This window comes from Cervus elaphus, chromosome 30 (assembly GCF_910594005.1).
Source record: "Cervus elaphus chromosome 30, mCerEla1.1, whole genome shotgun sequence".
In the NCBI taxonomy this organism is placed as follows: Eukaryota; Metazoa; Chordata; class Mammalia; order Artiodactyla; family Cervidae; genus Cervus; species Cervus elaphus.
The window spans coordinates 28,220,002-28,232,206 of NC_057844.1; the positions used below are offsets into that span (position 1 = coordinate 28,220,002).

At 42.3% G+C, this 12,205-nt stretch overlaps 1 protein-coding gene across 6 annotated transcripts in view; it reads left to right on the plus strand.

Moving 5' to 3' along the window:
• The window catches only part of STARD13 (StAR related lipid transfer domain containing 13), a 220,364-nt gene that overhangs the window by 68,227 nt on the left and 139,932 nt on the right, over window positions 1–12,205 (plus strand). Inside the window, exon 1 of one of the 6 annotated variants that reach the window (XM_043891739.1) lies at window positions 462–1,780. The exons of the other annotated variants lie outside the window; for them this stretch is intronic. The gene's annotated coding sequence lies outside the window, so the exon portion shown is untranslated. Of the gene's footprint in view, window positions 1–461; window positions 1,781–12,205 lie in introns of those variants that run through there. 6 annotated transcript variants of the gene reach the window in all.

Genomic DNA, 12,205 nt, shown 5'->3' on the forward strand with positions numbered 1-12,205 from the left:
TCTGTTGATCCCCACCTTCCGCCAATAAAAGAGGCAGGAAATGTTCCTGGCTCTGGGACCGACTTGGTGGTAAACTGTGAAGAGAGAGGGCAGCAGTGTTGGGGGAAGGGGGCTGTGCTTTTGCTAGACTGGAGTGAAGAGTGGGAGTGGGGAGCGGTGGGAGCAAGGTTCTAGACAAGCCTTAATGGCCAGTCTATAGATGGTTATATCTACATATCTGATGGTTTTAACTGTATATCTGAGTTCCCCTGTCATCATGTTGTGATTTTTCTAAACTGTTAACTCTGTGCTTGCTAAGTTGCTTCAGTCATGTCTGACTCTTTGCGACCCTATGGACTGTAACCTTCCAGGCTCCTCCATCCATGGGATTCTCCAGGCAAGAATACTGGTGTAGATTGCCATGCCCTTCTGCCAGGGGATCTTCCTGACCAAGGGACTGAACCTGCGTCTCTTATGTCTCCTGCATTGGCAAGCTGGTTCTTTACCACTTGCGAGTTAACTGAGATTTTTCTTAATTTTGTAGAAACTTTTCAGTATTACAGTGGTCTTTGCACAGAGGAGTTCATAGAAAAGAAATGCTGTAAAATGTAAATAAACTTTCTAATGACCAGTTGGCAATTTGAAAATTAAGCACTCTGTTTCCCAAACTCATTCAAACAAGTTATTTAAGAGGCGTTCATTGCCCATTTCATCTAAGTCTTTCATTCCTTTTCATTGAGAGCTGTTCTTCATAATTGTTAAATTCCTCCGTGATGAAAGACTACATATGAATGTGATCATTAACATTTGTTGAAATTTGTCCTTAAGAGTTGAATGGACTAAGTCAACATGGATTCTTTAGCTTCATTTGTTTATGGATTATATGTAGTCTTAGGTCCTCCTCCATTTTGGTAACCCCAAACTAACAGAATAGAAATATTAGTTAGTCCAGTCTTTTCACATCATAACAAAAATGTTAATCTTGAACTTTGTAGAAGCTTTGTTTTCTAAGATTAAATATTTGATGTCTGCATATGGCATCCTGGAAGCCCTGCAAAGCTATTATAATTGCAATGTGTTCACTGGTAGAATGCATGACAGTTTGTGGAGCAGTCCCATGTGCATTGTCTTTTCGAATATGTGTGTAAGATAGTCCTAATAATCTCAAATTAGGAAGCTGTGTTCCCTAGAATCTTTCAGACACCTGACAAATGCATATGCAACTTGCTTACTTTGAGATGTTTCCAGTCTCCTTTTCCCAAGGTTCCTTTGGAAGCGGATTAATTTTCACTTGGTGTTGCGGTACAGCAAAGCACATTTCCCTGAGTGGACTCTATCGATAAATATAGACTCACTTGATCTAATGAGGAAACTTGGCAGTGAGCAATATGGTTGTAAAACATTAACTAACTAGTAGGGTAGAGATGGTTTCAGAGTCCAACTTTTTCCTTTCCCCCTTCCACGTAGAGTAAAATTACTTCCTCACCTCCAGCCTACAGTTAATTCTGTTTCTTGTGGAGCCATTCTGTTTCCGTTTCACATGAGGTTTCTCCTCTCTCTCTTGTCTCTGTGTGGTTACTTGAGTGGAACTGGCTGTGGACACTGCAGCTTCTATCCTGTTTTGTTCCATAAGGCAGGAATGACGTGGAATGGAGACAGGTTCTTTTCAGCTCATTAACTGTCAGTCACGCTGCCTCCTGGCTGTTGGAGTCTACACAGCTGTGTCCAGAGGTACAGGCGCGCCATGCCTCCCGGGCTGAGCAGAACTTTTCCACTGGGTCACCCAAGTGAAAAGAAAAGTGTAAGTCGGGGTTTGTCATGGAGAGGCAACATAGTTTATTAATGTTTCTATGCATTTAGATCAAATATTCAGGTCTGGGATTGATGGTTTGACTTTTTATAAATTTTATGCCTCAAATTTTAGCTCTTGAAATGTTTACAAAAATTTTATAACACTGACAGTATACTTACACCTACTTTTATTGAGGATTCCCTATTATGTACCCAGGACTGTTTTTAGCACATATATTACTATTTTATTTAATTTTCATGAAGACACGAGTGTTAAATTTACTCATCTAGAAAATAAACCTAGGATGGCCTAACACTCAAGGCCTTACACTTACAGGCCTTCATTTTTCAGATGAATAAACAAAGAGAGTTAGGTAACTTTCCCAGAGTTTCCCAGCAAGTAGGTGGCAGAGCTGGGCATTTAACTCAAGTCTCTGTGATTCTGAAGTCCACGTCATTCACTACTGAAAACCCCAGCACCCTTATAATTATGTAAGCGAGTCTGCCTGGATCCAACCAGGGTGTTTTGTTTTTTTCATCACTTTGGACCTCGTCTGTTCCCTGCACGCCCCCCACTCCACCCCCACACCCAGCCCCGGCCTCAACCAGTCCCTCAAGTTGTTTGAGGACTTTACCTCCAAAACCAACAGCAATTTCTCATTATCATCCTTCATACTAACTGCCCTCCTGCCTGCTGGCTGCTCTTCATCATGGACACTTTGTCCAAAGTAAACGTTGCGGCAGCAGCATTTGGCCTTTGGCAAGGAATCTAGCAAGATTAGGTAGGAGCAAGCATAACAGAGGGAAAGAACAGATTCCTCCACCCCCAACCTCCTTTCCCTACTTCCGATCCTGCAAAATGCCGCCCTTCTTCCTAGAAAGTGCTAAGGGTGGATATCGTAGGCCCGCAGGTTTCCCAGGGCTTAGGGCCCCGGAGCTCAGTGGCTCATGTGATCTTCACCGTGGGCCTTTTCAGGTGGGAATCCAGGTAGGAATTAGGTCAGACCTGTGGTATTCTCCGGACTCTAGACCTCTAACTCACCAGTTCTTTACTGGAAGGAAAGCCTATGTTAAATCAGGATCTCCATTTCCAAACAGAGGCCCTGGATGGAGATTTTTTTTTTCCCTCCAGATTTTGCAATTTTGACCTCAGTCATGGCTGAGACCTGCAGACCAGAATAGTTGCAGTTGTGCTCTGCACTTGTAGCTGGAGAACAGTAGCCAGTCAGAAGAAAATATCAATGTTCTGCCAACTTCTGCTGTTTGTGAAATTTTGCCAGAAGCAAAAACAGGATCAAAAATAATAAACAGACCTCCTCCCTTGTTGCATGACTGCTATTTACATAAAGAAATTGATGAACTGACTGTGCTTGTGTGAGTGCTCAGGGAAGGGAGTTTTTAAGGAGAAAAGGTTAATTCTTTGGTAGTTGATTGCATGTGATTTGAGGTTTTCTCAGATAATTGGTTTTTAAAGAAATAACCCATAATATAGATCACACTGCTTCTTCAATAGAAGCAGTCTATATAATGGGAAAAACAACCAGACACACAAATTACGTGCAGCTGTAAAACTTTACAGCAAAAATGAATCTTGAGAGCGAAGGACCACCGTGAGTCTTAAGTAGGATAGAGATGTTTCCAGTGAAAAGAAAAACCTGGGCTGTAGGGCAAGCTTGGGGAACTGGAAGGCAGGAGGCTGGGTTCTAGGACAACTTTGTCGTGACCTGATGACCACGGATACTTTTATTTAATCTGTCAGTGCCTCAGTTTCTTCATCTATCAAATGGGAATAATATACCAGCTCCTGCTATTCAGCGATATTATCAAGAGAAAAAAATCAGTGTGAAGTCAGTTCAAACAGAAGTTGTCATCCTCAGTTCTGGCATGGCTAAGTGATGTCAGGGCACCTGTTAGGGATCTCTGGGCCTGAATACGGGCCCAAACACAAGAGCCGTACAAAGCAAGCCCCAACTCTTTAGTCCTCAGCTAGACACAAAACATCACCACACTTGCTTCTCTTCCTTGAATAATAATTTATATCACCCTCCAGGATATGAAAATAATGTGCCACTCTGTGGTCTTGTTTTGTTTTTAGTTGTTTTCCAAATAGACAAGGTATGCTAATTCTTAAATTTATTTTATATTTTCTTTTTATATATTTGATGTGCTGTGAGGGAATCCATATCATTAATTAGGATCATTTTAAATGCCACTTTCTCTTATTTTTCTGCCTTTCTGAGATGTCAAGAATTTTATGTCGTGTTTTTCACTCAGCTGATTCACTCTTAAAGAATAACTTCCCTTTGCCATGAGCAGAATAAAACCTTCTGAAGTGAAAGATACTGTGTGACAGACTTGGGGACTTTGATAAGTCAATGTGTCATAGATCATATGCTTTCCATGTTAAGAATCTCCAGTATAAATTGGACTCCCTGCCAAGGCTAATGCGCAGTGGGGACGGTCCTCTTAGGCAGGATAGCCTGGAGTGGCTGTCGAGCTAGAGGCCTGAAAGATCTTAACCATAGTCCCAGCAGACTGCCTGAGTCCCAGAGGCCTGAAGGAACCTGATGTCACATGCACAGATTATCTGATGAAGGAAGGATGTGCCCAGTGCTTTCCTGGGACCTTGCCCAGCACAGCCTGGCCTGCATAGCCTTGGGAAAGAAAGGTGAAAGCAGGCACACTTTATCAACATATCCCTTTAAGATGTTGGGGGATTGTCCCATAGTTTTGATACCAGGTTTGTGTTTGTTTTGTTTTTAGTGTTTGACTGTGCTAATGATGTTAGATTCCAAGAAGAAGGGCAATTACTAAGCTTAGACCACTGTGAAAATCTTTTTGTTGAATACTGTCTATGTGTAGTTTTTACTTGGAAAGGCTGAATGTCTTGAGTACAGTGGCATTTGAGGGGCACCTTTATGAATTAAGAGGAAGGTGCATGTTTGATGGAGAATAAACCAAGCCTGTGAAGGCTTCCTAAAGCCTTTGCTCCAGCAAAACTGACCTGTTTGGACTGAAGAGTTGGGGCTTGTTTTGTACGGCTCCTATGTTTGGGCCTGTTCTTATTGATTTGTGTCTTGCATATGAGGATGAGGCTAGTGTCTCTCCACCACCACCCAGATTCATGATGCTCTTAAGTTTCTCTGCGGCCTTTATCTTAGCAGAACACATTTCTTGTTTCTAGCTGGCTCTGCTCAACGATTAGCCATTTAAATAAATTATCATGTCTTGTGATTGATACAGATAACTTGACATGGGACTTCGGAAGTCTTCAGAGCCTTAATTTATCAGAGAAGGATTCTCTCAGACATCTTTCCTTTGGCTCTGGGAGGCTGTGTAGTTTGCAGGTGCAATGTGCAGTGAATGAAAACCTGGGCTTTGGTGTTTCCTGGACCTGGGTTCAAATCCTAGTTCCAACATGGATTGGCTCTGTAATCTTGAGCAAGTTCTATGACCTTTGTATGCCTGTTTCCTCATTTAAAATGGGAATAACAATAATAGCATCTACGACCTGGAGTTGTTATGCAATGAAGTGTTGTCACCCATGCAAAGCGCTTATCACAGAGGCAAGCACTTACTCAGGGCTCAATGTACGTTCGTTCGTCTGAAAAGGAAACAGAATGGAAACAGAAAGTGGTCCATTCCACTGTGGATTAATTCCTTGTGAACAACTTGTCCAAGAACATGGAACTCTCCCTTCTGGTGAAAAGCGCATTGTTGCTCTTCTCAGTTCTCAAAAAGTCAGGGTCCATAATTTATAGAGAGCTTACCCCTGTGGTAACACTGCGACACCAGCATCTGTGCTCCTCCTGGGAGGACGGGGTTGGTGGAGAATTTCTCATGAAATCATCTTTGGTAACATTGCGATAACTAACACAAATATTTAAGAGAGGCTGCATTTTGGGAATGAGTATCACTTCCTCTCCATCAGTTACACTAATGGAGAATCTAACCTAGTCAGTATTTCAACAAATAACTGATAAAAGTCAATTGCACAATCTTTGCTGATATTGAGTGTGATGGAAAATTATCAATATATAAAGCATGATCACTGCCCTCAAGGAGATTACAATTAAGTAAGTTAAGACATAAACTATCGTTAACACCGACAGTTCAAAAGAATGACTAACAGGTTATCAAAACATAGGCATTTATATTGAATGCATTGTCAGCAGGGCTGTAATATAAGGAAGAAAGGTTATTGGGCCTGAGCTATGGAAAGAGGCTGTGTTTCCACTGGGCAAAAATCAGAAAAACTCATTCTAAGTAGGGCAGCAGAATGAATTGAAAAGTAAGATTTAAGTAATTAAGAATGTAGTCCATCCTGCTGTATCTTTGGGGAAGGAGAGGGTGGGACAAATTGGGAGAGTGGCATTGAAACATATACCCTGCCATATGTAGAACAGTCAGAGGGAATTTGCTATATGGTACAGGGAGCTCAAACCTGGTGCTCTGTGACAGCTCAGAAGAGTGGGATACAGTGGGAGGTGGGAAGGAGGTTCAAGGGGGAGGGGACATATGTATACCTATGACTGACTCATGTTGATGTATGGCAGAAATGAACACAATATTGTAAAGCAATTGTCCTCCAATTAAAAATAAATTTATTAAAAAAAAAAGCTGACAATTAGCTACTACCAAAAAAAAAAAATGTAGTCTGTCCTACTGTCCAGCACCAGGAACTATATTCAGTATCTTGTAATAAACCATAATGTAAAAGAATATGAAAAAAATATATAACTGAGTTGCTTTGCTGTATACCATAAGCTAACACAGCATTGTAAATCAACTATACTTTAATACAAAAAATGTATTCTAAATCTGGTGAAATGAGTGGTTGTAGGAAATGAGATGATAAGGTTGGACAAGAACTCCGAGGCCAGACTTCAGTGAATTTGAAATTTCTGTGGCAGGTAATGGGGTGCTACTGAGAGAATTTGAGTAGAGTAGTTGGTTGTAAACAGTCATTTAGAAAGATAAGTAAGTGAACATGGGTTTGAAGTTGTCAGAATTAATGGAGAGAGTGAATAATAATCAAGAAGCATTTGTTTTGACCAGACTGTGTCTAGGCATGATAAATAACTGTCTCATTTAATTCTCATAATAGTAGGTACTGTTGGTGTTCCTATTGTCAGTTCAGTTGCTTAGTCATGTCCGACTCGTTGTGACCCCATGAACTACAGCACGCCAGGCTTCCCTGTCCATCACCAACTCCTGGAGCTTGCTCAAACTCAGGTCCATTGAGTTGGTGATGCCATCCAACCATCTCATCTTGTGTTGTCCCCTTCTACTCCTGCCTTCAGTCTTTCCCAGCATCAGGGTCTTTTCCAATGAGTCAGTAAAAGGCTAAATAATTGAGACCCAGACAGGATAAAGTTACTTGTTCACATTTAACCCAAATAACTAGAAGGACTTGAACCCAGGGCTCACTGACTGTATCTTCTTCCACAGCTCAAACACTATAGTTTAGTTTTGTTGTTACAGTGATTACCTTACCCCAGGGGCTGAGGATTTTAACTGTGGTGATAAAGAAATGATAAAGATAGGATTTAGCTTCATAACTTTTCAGAATAGCAGAATATTTACATACCCTTAAAACTAATGTTCCCAATTACCAATTTATCTCTTCATGTCTTTCCCCTACTCACTATGTTAAGAATTCATTGGTTTGAATTTATTACTATATCTTCTACTAGAAACTTTTATTCTACTTGGAGACACTTGTCAAGTGATTTATATTATCAGTAACTCTTGCTCAGTAAATTCTGGGTCAGCTTACAAGGGACGTTTCCCTGGATTTTAATTGAATTATCTGATAAGACTATACATCCTCAACGATTTACTAGTAAGGAATAAATAAAATTAAGTACTAATATGAAATGAATTTAATATATGTAATAAAGAGATTTAAATTTTAAACTCCTGTGTGTGTGCATGCTCAGTCGTATCCTACTTTTTTGGACCCCATGGACTGGAGCCCCACCAGGCTCCTCTGTCCATGGTATGTCCCAGGCAAGAAGACCAGAGTGTTGTCATTCCTTCTCCAGGGGATCTTCCTGATCCAGGGATTGAACCCGTGGCTCTTGCGTCTCCTGCATTGGCAGGTGGATTGTTTACCACTAGTGCTACCAAACCCCTAGACATTACAAATTGGCTTGAATGATTTCATTTCTCAAAGAAAGGCTTTTTAAAGAGTATTGTATACCTAAATACAAACAAAATTTAGTGCCTGACTTTAGAAACATGAATAAACGAAAACACTAGTTATATTGGGCCAATTTGCTGAAATAGTTTGAAACCAGATTAATTTGTAGAGAACCCAATAAACAAATGGGTCTATAGGGTGCGTGATCTCATTTATACCAAATTCTTGAGCAGTCAGTCATTATTTTATTTAAAAAAAAAAAGAATTTCAAATATGAACTGTTCTAGAAGTAATTTAAAGATGTTTAAATATTTTATGAAGTATGAAATCGCACATAGTAACCTCAGGCAGGCACCCCACTGGTATTGAATAAATATACTCATATAGAGGTTTTTTTTATAAGAGCTATTAATATAAAGTTTTACTTCTTTGCCTGAATTGTAGTTCCTATTCTGAATCTAGCCGCAGGTTAAATTCCAATTAAATGAGATGCCTAAAGAGCCCCCAGGGGACAGAGTTTGTGTGCTTACTTGGATAATGTGCAAATGATACTAAATTTTCTGCTAGAAAGCACACATTCTATTTTCTCAACACAATCTATTCTCTTAACTCCTGTTTAAAAAACAACTTTTCACTGTTTCCCTCAAGTCCAGTCTGTTTCTCTCCTTCTTTATCAAGATGACTATCTCTACACATCAAGATGGGCAAAAGGTCATAGTGAGTCAGGCAAAGTCTCTCTTCTCAGAAGGTCACGGCCACACTTATTCCCATGACCTCTCCCAAGAAGCAAATACTAGAGGTTATGGTTCAAACGCTGGGTCAGCACCAGCTTATTCTCTAGGACAGCCTACTACTGACCCAATTACCAGTTCCTGAAGGTTCTTGGCTTCCCAAGGGAGTGTCCTCCTTTCAGGGTTCACACTTAACATTCTTGTCTGATAGTTACACATAAACCTAATTCCCCCTTTCTTGCTGATCAAGCTGCTATCTACGTGGATGGCATGGGAAAAATCACAGCCTCTAAAACTTCCACGCCACAAGACAGACTTCTAGATAGCACTGATGAATGTGTGGCCTTAAGCTACTCGCCATGCACAATGGAAACCTATTCTGTTTCTGGTGCAATCCCCAGCTGAGCTAATCCTACATGACCCAAGTTCGCCAGTGAATACATTCATTGAGCAGCAGTGGTTGAACTCATGGAGGTATGTGACTGTGGCTGTGTAACAAACCACCCAAAACTTAGTGGCATTAAATGACCATTATTACGCTCATAGGTTCTGTGGGTCAGGAATTTGGAAAAGATACAGTAAAAATGGTTTGTCTCTGCTCCATGTGATTGTGACTTTGTTGTTGCTGCTGTTGTTCATTCTCTCAGTCCTGTCTGACTCTTTGAAACCCATGAACTGCAGCAGGCCGAGTTTCCCTGTCTTTCACTATCTCTTGGAGTTTGCTCAAACTCATGTCCATTGAGTTGGTGATGCCTTCCAGCCATCTCACCCTCTGTCGTCCCATTCTCCTCCTGCCTTCAATCTAAGATTGTGACTTTAGCTAGAAAAAACTTGTAGGCTGTGGATGATTCAATGACTGGGCACTGGGATCATCCAAAGCCTCCTTCATTCCTGGGACTGACTGCCTAAAATGTGGGGCCTCAGTAGAGGCTGCCGGCAACATCTACCTGTGTCCTCTCTAGGCGGCAGCTTAGGCTTCCTCACAGCATGGAGACTGCCTTGCAAGGAAGAGCAAAGCAACAGTGCATGCCTTCTCTTGATGACCGTCAAAGTCTATATAGGGTCTCTTTGGCTCTATCATAAAGATCTGTCCAGGTTCAAGGGGAGGGAACACTACTCGGTGGGAGGAGGGCCAAAGAAGTCACAGACAGGTTTTGTAACTCACATTGGCTAAGTCTACTGCTACTGCTAAGCCACTTCAGTAGCGTCCAACTCTTAGCAACCCCACAGACTGAAGCCTGCCAGGCTCCTCTGTCCATGGAATTCTCCAGGCAAGACTACTGGAGTGGGTTGTTATTTCCTCTTCCAGGGTATTTTCCTGACCCAGGGATTGAATCCTGGTCTCCTTCGGCTCCTGCATTGCAGGCGGATTCTTTACTGCTAAGCCACCAGGGAAGCCCAAAGTCTGGGTTCCTGCCATTCTTGCTGGCATGTGACTGGCCTTTGGCTGATTGATTCATTACTCTGAATTGTACAACTGGAAGAAGTACTATAACTAGAGTCATCATGCTTTGTGGTTTTGCCCCCAGGTGTGCAGAGATTGCCTTAGTGACATTCCTGTGTATACTACATCGCACTAATTCTTTCATTGTGATTATATCATGAGTAGCTACAGGCATTGTTCTGTACATACATTAAATTGTTTAAGCCCTATTACCCTGTGCAAAGGAGAATATCCTTCCACCCCGACTTGTTGCCCAGAATTAAAACAAAATTCAGAATTTCCAAGGTTAGGCTGGAGAAGGGTCTCCAAGTCAAATGGTTCTCAGTTTTATCTGAAACCCTGTTTTCCACAGATGAGAACTCTGAGTTCTCTCATTTTACTCATAGCTGCTGCTGCTGCTGCTTTTTCTTTTTTTAATGCTACCCTGAATCCTTAGGGATAGAGTTTAAGTTCCTGGATGCTGTTTTCTTAAGAAATTAAAGAAGATGGCCTTTTTTTTTTTTTTTTTTTAATAGCAGTGGTCATCAAGCAGGGACAGTTTACCCTCCAGGGACAACTGGCAATATCTGGAGATAGTTTTGATGATCACAACTGGGGGCGGGAGGTTAGGTGCTAGTAGCTTCCAATAGATAGAGGCCAGGGATGCTACCAAACATTCCACAACACACAGAAGAGCCTCCCACACCAAAGAATGATCTTGCCCCAAATGCCAATACTGCCACTGCTGGGAAACTCTGCTTTACAGGGGATTTTTCTAATCCCCCTTATAAAAATGAGGAAACTGGGCCTCAGAGGAGCTCACAGACTTGCTATAGAGTCCACAACCTGTCAGTGATGGAGCCAGAATTAGACAGCCATCTTGAGATCCTCAGTCTCATGTTCTCACCTCTTGTTGATGCTTCAGCCAACCTAGCACTTGCGTGGAGAGAGCGGACTTGGAGCGGGGAGTGGTCATTCTCACTTTTCTCATGCCCCGGGCGGTGCGATGTACATCACACCTCTGCTAGTAAGCACAAATCCCGTGGAGGACATGGTGCTCCTGTGTCTTCTTTCCCCTTCAGGAGGCGGGTGCAGTGCTCACACGGGCTTGGTTCAGACTGCAGGATAAGCCTTGGGTGGCGTTTGTGCTCTAACCTCCCAGAAAGAGACTTAACAACTGAAAAGCTGAAGCACAGGGTACCCATGTGTGTGTGTGTGTGTGTGTGTGTGTGTGTGTGTGTGTGTGTGTGGTCTGGCTGTGTTGCAGGAGGGCAGTAAGATCTTATCTTACAATGACAAGCAAACAGCTAATTACTTGTAATTTTGAAGATAATTGTTTTCTCATCCTGCAAACATGCCGAACAGGAAATTAATCTAAATCCCAGAAAGTTTGGATCGTCCACAGATTGTCAAAAAAGAAACATTCATTATCCCTCTGGAGTCCCAGTCATATCTAAGAGACAAGCAAAGAACGGCAGCTGCGGTCCAGTACCGCCCGCTAGGGCCCCCGCGCTCTAACTGGGGAGAAGACAGCACAGGGAGGCTGGCAGAGGCAGGCCCCCCGCAGACGGGACACCTGGTTAATGCCACCCAAGGCCTGGCTGTGAGTCCTGCTCTCCGGTGGCCCATTCATCACTTTGCATTCCATGTCAGTGCGAGAGCTGGCTTCCTTCTGCCTTGGACAAATGAGTCTTCAGGTAACAGATGATAGTTAAAATGTCAGGCAGATATGGTCTGCAGTGAGAGACACAGCTGTCTCTGCTTAGTCTCTGGTCCCGAGCTTGAAGCAGTCTCTTTACTTCCAAAGGGAGGATAAATTCAACCCAGATCCTTCCCTTAGATGAAGCACCTTCTGCTCCCATCTCCTCACTGCTCCTGGGGCCCCAGTTCACCAGGGAAAGCCTTCTACGGGTGAGCAGCAGAACAAAGGACAAGCGGCCTGCCTTCCGAACTCAGGCAGCCCAGCCCACACAGTGTTTTAACTGTTCTGGGAAGAATGAAGCATTCATAAGCCTCTCCATTTTCAAGAAAAAAATTTCCTGTGACATTTTAGTTCACTGTTGTGCTGGAGCATTTTTAGAGTTTTCTCCTGCCAGTCATCTCGAATGTTTCATATCTCTCTCTTTTAGCTGAATT